This window comes from Rhagoletis zephyria, unplaced genomic scaffold, assembly GCF_001687245.7.
Source record: "Rhagoletis zephyria isolate East Lansing unplaced genomic scaffold, Rhagoletis_zephyria_1.1 Rzeph_scaffold_00230, whole genome shotgun sequence".
NCBI classification, from domain to species: Eukaryota; Metazoa; Arthropoda; class Insecta; order Diptera; family Tephritidae; genus Rhagoletis; species Rhagoletis zephyria.
Genome location: NW_016157314.1, coordinates 222,319 through 229,093, shown reverse-complemented (window position 1 = coordinate 229,093; position 6,775 = coordinate 222,319).

The following is a 6,775-nucleotide window of genomic DNA, read 5'->3' as shown; positions in this document are numbered from 1 at the left end:
AAGAGATTTGAAACATTACAATTACATCTTAAAATCAAATTTGCAATAACAACTAACTATAAAAATGAGAAAAAGGAGAAGNACGGTAATTTTTTGATTTGCTTCTGATAGTATTCTAATGTCGCGTACGTTATGTAAAAACATTGTTTGTCTATGTCATTTGTATATTGGCAGTCGCAGGTAATGCAGATTATAATTCTTAAGCGAGAATTCTTCCAGTTAAAGATATACAGTAAAATTTTCTTTCCAACCGTAGTAAAACAAAAGTTTGTCGCATACGTTATTGTAAGTACGAAAATTTCAATCAAATACATCAAAACCAATGTTAATTGCAAATTTTCCATTTAAATTATTTAGAATAGTTGTAAAACAATGAAACGGTGGCGAGAAGAGTTCTCAATAAATACATTTTATTACTTACGAGAAAAATTGTCGCGTACGTTATGTCGCGTACGTTATTGTTTTTTTTTTAATATAAAACTAGCCAGAGATAATTTCTCTTAAAATATGAAAGGATTGTAAAGGTACATTATTTAGCTTAGTTTAGGAATTTTTAAAGAAAAGAAAAACTCCCATGATTCGCAGACTTTCGCATATATGCGTGTTTCCATGAAAATGTAAACCGAAAATGCAAGCAAATGAATTCAAACGGCTTTATAACTTTAAATTTCGTATTCAGATGGCGGAAAAAGGTTTTGAAAACGCGAAACGGTGGAGAGAAGAACTGAAAAAATTTAATTTAGTATGTGTTACTAGTAAAAATATTGTATGGGGGAAAAATCTGTCGCGTACGTTATTATAATTTTTTTAAATAAAAACTAGCCAGAGATAATTTCTATCAAAAAATGGAAGGACTATAAAGGTACATTATTTAGCTTAGTTTAGGAATTTTTAAAGAAAAGAAAAACTCTCATGATTCGCAGACTTTCGCATATATGTATATGTGCCTTAAAACCACTTCTTTTTTTGTCGCGTACGTTATCACCTGGTTTTGAACGGATATTTTCCACACCAAAGTTTCGAGGCTGCTTATTTTGTTCTCAAACATAGTACCCTTTGGTTGCAACATAACCGTAATCTTTTTTTTTCAGTAACTTCTATTTTTGATAGATTTACGTTACTCTATAAGCGTACGAATGTCGCGTACGGCTGTATGGAAACACCCATATGTATATAAAAATGTTGTGTTCGTATGTCACGGTCGTCAAAACTTGAGATCGGTTGAACCGATTTGAATAATTCTTTTTTTGTATTGTTCGGTGTAATACCAGAACCAATGATATCACAAAAAATTAGAGATTTGCCACATATTTGAAAATTTTTAAACCCAATTGTATTGATAAAACAAATGAATTATTATAATGTGGGCATAAAATTAAAGAGGTTTAAGAAAGATAACTGTTGGAAATATTTTTGACGAGGGTTGCCACCTATTTGGAAATTTTAGCTCAATCAAATTGATAAAGTAAATAAAATATTGCCATGTGGGTGTAAACTAAAGAGTTTAAAGAAGGCTTACAGCCGAAAATATATTTGAAGAGGGTTGCACCTTTTATAAAATAAATGACATTACCATATAGGTTTCAAATTAAAGAGGCTTAAGAAATATGACTGTATGAAAGACTTTTGAGGAGGGCTCCCACCTATTTGAAAATTTTAGCTCAGCTAAATTGATAAAATAAATGAAATATTGCAATGTGGGTATTAAACTTTAGATTTTTAAGAAGGCGCCCGGCCGAAATTAAGTTTGAGGACGGTTACCGCCTGTTGGAAAATTTAACTCAATATAATTGATAAAATAAATGGCTTATTACAATAAAGGTATAGGATTAATGAGGTTTAAAAAAACAGATTGAAGGAATTATTTTTGAGGAGGGCTGCCACCTATTTGAAAATTTAAGCTCAGTTAAATTCATAAAATAATTGAAAAATTACAATGTTGGCAATAAACTTTAGATTTTTAAGAAGGCTTGCAGTCGAAAATATGTAGGAAGAGGGTTGCCCCCTGTTTGAAAATTTAACTCAATTTAATTGATAAAATAAATGACTTATTACAATAAATTTATCAAATTAAAGAGGATTAAAAAAATTACTGTTGGNTTGAAAATTTTTAAACCCAATTGTATTGATAAAACAAATGAATTATTATAATGTGGGCATAAAATTAAAGAGGTTTAAGAAAGATAACTGTTGGAAATATTTTTGACGAGGGTTGCCACCTATTTGGAAATTTTAGCTCAATCAAATTGATAAAGTAAATAAAATATTGCCATGTGGGTGTAAACTAAAGAGTTTAAAGAAGGCTTACAGCCGAAAATATATTTGAAGAGGGTTGCACCTTTTATAAAATAAATGACATTACCATATAGGTTTCAAATTAAAGAGGCTTAAGAAATATGACTGTATGAAAGACTTTTGAGGAGGGCTCCCACCTATTTGAAAATTTTAGCTCAGCTAAATTGATAAAATAAATGAAATATTGCAATGTGGGTATTAAACTTTAGATTTTTAAGAAGGCGCCCGGCCGAAATTAAGTTTGAGGACGGTTACCGCCTGTTGGAAAATTTAACTCAATATAATTGATAAAATAAATGAAATATTGCAATGTGGGTATTAAACTTTAGATTTTTAAGAAGGCGCCCGGCCGAAATTAAGTTTGAGGACGGTTACCGCCTGTTGGAAAATTTAACTCAATATAATTGATAAAATAAATGAAATATTGCAATGTGGGTATTAAACTTTAGATTTTTAAGAAGGCGCCCGGCCGAAATTAAGTTTGAGGACGGTTACCGCCTGTTGGAAAATTTAACTCAATATAATTGATAAAATAAATGGCTTATTACAATAAAGGTATAGGATTAATGAGGTTTAAAAAAACAGATTGAAGGAATTATTTTTGAGGAGGGCTGCCACCTATTTGAAAATTTAAGCTCAGTTAAATTCATAAAATAATTGAAAAATTACAATGTTGGCAATAAACTTTAGATTTTTAAGAAGGCTTGCAGTCGAAAATATGTAGGAAGAGGGTTGCCCCCTGTTTGAAAATTTAACTCAATTTAATTGATAAAATAAATGACTTATTACAATAAATTTATCAAATTAAAGAGGATTAAAAAAATTACTGTTGGAATATTTTTAAGGAGGGTTGCCACCTATTTGAAAATTTGAACTCAGTTAAATTGATAAAATAAATGAAATATTGCAATATGGGTACCAAACTAAAGAGTTTTAAGAAGACTTACAGCCGAAAATATGTTTGAAGAGGTTTGCCACCTGTTTGAAAATATAACTCCATTAAATTAATAAATTAAATGAAATGCTAAAATATGGGTGCCAAACGAAAAGTATTTGAGGAATCTTGATTTGGAAATACTCTCAATAGAATTGTGCAATATGTAAAAGTAAACTGAAAATATTTGAATTAAATGAAATATTACATAACTGGTTCGAAACGGAAAGCGTTTGGGAAAGCTTTATTAGAAACATTTTTTATTATTGTTTTCACATATCCAAATCTGGACAGTTTAAATGAAGGGAGAGTTTACAACATCTTATCAAACGAGGTGATCATATTATCAACGAAGAGTTGGTATACAAATTACGGACAGAAAAAAATTAATAAAAAACCACTGATACAAATGAAAAAAATTATAAAAGGCATAACGGAAACATAAAGATATCCCATGAAATGAAATAATGAAAACTTAAAATTGTTATCACCATTACCTTACATTAACACAGTTAACAATTAAATTTTAATCATAAACAATTTCGTTTTGGGGTCGCCATAGCCTACTAAGTATATTGCGATTAACGAAATTTTGAATAACAATAGATAAGACTATTATGATTATGATTATTATTACTATTGTGAACTCCTATTATATGCGCAAAAACATTCCCAAATTAAAGCCAAAGCAGAAGAGCATTTACGATCGCATGATGCAAGTGTTAACATAATAAGAGCTGCAGAACTTAACCACTCAGGAACAATTTTTACAAGCACGTGTAATTTCTGGCGTGTGCCGGGGACATCGACATCATAGGTAACAAAAACCTCGAAGTCTGTTCTGCCTTTGCCAAGTTGGATAAGAAACGACAACAACATCAAATAAACAGTCAGGGAATTTGCACCTTGGCACCCACGTCACTGTTGCCAGTTGTAATTTCGAGAAAGTAGAGAATTTAGTTTACTTGGGAACCACCATTAACACCGATAATAATGTCAACATGGAAATCCAACGCAGAATCACTCCAGCCAACAAGTGCAACTTTGGACTGTGTAAGCAATTCGGGAGTAAAGTTCTCCCTCGACGTACAAAAACCACACTCTATAATTCACTCATCATGCCCGGGCTGGTTTATGGCGCAGAAGTTTAGACAATGACAAAATTCGATGAGGCGGCTCTTGGAGTATTCGAGAGAAAGATCTTACTTAAGATTTACAAGTCTCTCCGCCTTGGCGACGAGTAGTCTCGCAGACGATGGCATGATGAGTTGTATGATCTTTACAACGAAATTGACATAGTTCAGCGAATGAAAATACAGCGGCACCATTGGCTTGGACATGCCATTCGAATGGGAACCGAACTTCCAGGTCTGAAAGCATTCAACTCGCAATCCGCTGGTGGTACCAGAGGAATGGATAGACCAATTGGAGAAGGATTTGGCTTCACGTGGCATTTCCAATTGACGTCAGTTGCCAGAGAGAAACGAGTGACGTTCTTTGTCGAGCTCGGCCAAATGGCTTAGGCGGTTCCCGCGCCAAATAAGAAGGAGAAAATGGTATCTGGGGACCTTATTCTTGGATGCACCAAGAGGAACTAGGAAAACATTCCTTATCAGATTGATTCCGGGGACGGTTCCTTCAAAAAATTACATAAGCTGAGCTAGGGCTTCGCCTGCCATTTCTGCGACATTGTTAAAAGTGAAAGAATTGCTAATTCAGCAATCTCACGTGCAATATTTCCAGAACATCCGGTATGGAAAAAGTATTACAAAAATTTTAACTCATTGTTTGGGATGAGTGTACCATGGCACACAAAAAATTGCTTGAGGTTTTTGATCGATTGTCGCGAGATTTGCATGGAAACGTTTAACCATTCGGGAATGCATTGATGTTGCTCTCAGGAGATTTAACGTAAACATTGCCTGTAATTTCTCGATTAACACTACCGGGCGAGATAAATGCTTGCCTGAAATAGTCAACATTGTGGCAAGGCGAACATTCATACACTGCAGCCGAGGTATTCTCGCGACAATTACTGGACAATGGGAACAGAAAGGTGCCAGTCAATGAGAGGGTAAGACGAATTTTATTGCCTGATAATTTTGTAACTTAGAAACATCGAAAGGAGAACTGAACGAAAGAATGTTTCTTAATTAGGAAAATTAATTATAGGCTCAGTTAACGAGCTATTCTTGCTGCGAAGAATAAGGATGCCTATCACCTAAATAACAGTCGTTGCTTGAGCTGATCTGCTCTTTCACCAGACTGCCAGGCCACTTGCTCCCTTTGGTGAACACCACTAATGTTATTCAATGCAGCATTCAAAGTCAAGAAATAACCTATACGTCGATAAACACCGTTCTGGAAAAAGACGGTGTAGTTATTATCCAACGGAATTTTTGAACTGGATTGATCTTCAAGGGATGATGGCGCATACTGAAATTGAAAATAGGTGTGTGTGTTAATCAGCCGAAACTCTTCAACTGCACGCGACTAGCAGTAACGACATTGATGAAGAACGTAGTGTAAGCAGTAATTTTAACGTGGTCTTTCAAAGGTGAAGAATTCCCATGATTCCGACCGATACACAATTTCAATTTAAAAGATTGCAATTCCCAATTCTATTGGCATTCGGAATTGCAAACAATAATGCCCGTTTCGTCAAACCATATATTCTTGATATCTATGCAGAGAATGCCAAACGATATTGTGTGCACACAAGTACTTATTACAAAATCAAACTTATATGAAACGTATACTTTGTTTTGTTAATCATTTATCATCTATGCAACAGGAATATGCCACAGCAAAACGTGGCAGGGTACGGCTAGTTGACAAATACATAGTTTAGGAAGAGCCTGTCTGAAACTATACAATAAAGCAAATAAGCAAATGGATGTATAGAATTGACAACAACAACCACGCTGTCAAGTTTAAATATCGGCAAATCAGCTGCACTTGATAGTAGTTGGTTGAATAAGGAAAATAAATTAGCAACAGGAGTTCACGGGGTGTACATGACTCATTGGCTAACGCTTCTGACTTTGCACATCGATTACGCAGGTTCGATCCCTGCTGAAGTCTAGAAAAAAGAAGTCTGATGAGATGTGGAGATCTCCGAAATAGCTGCTTTAACTTTTACCGCTTATACTTTGTTGCTTTCGCAATTTTCCTAATAAACAATCGCGGTACAAAGCTCAATAAAAATATTAAGAAAAAACAAATTATATTTTTTTTAAATGCTTCTCAAAAATACTTTATATGAGGGGGTGTACGGCGAACCTTTTTTTCCGATACGTTCTACTGTACATGTTTCCGCAAGGGTTGCAGCATTTGGATTTTTCGTTTCTCGTAGCGTAACTACGAATTACGAAAATTCGAGTTGTAGAATAAGGGGGGTATATACATACACAAGGCCGTATTTAAGGCAAAATGAGCTTTTAAAAAAGGAAAAAGAAGGTCATTTATTTTTTAATTTTGTAATGTACAATGTGCATGTGTGTAAAAAAATACATACAGCGCTGAAAAAATTATGGCCGAACCACT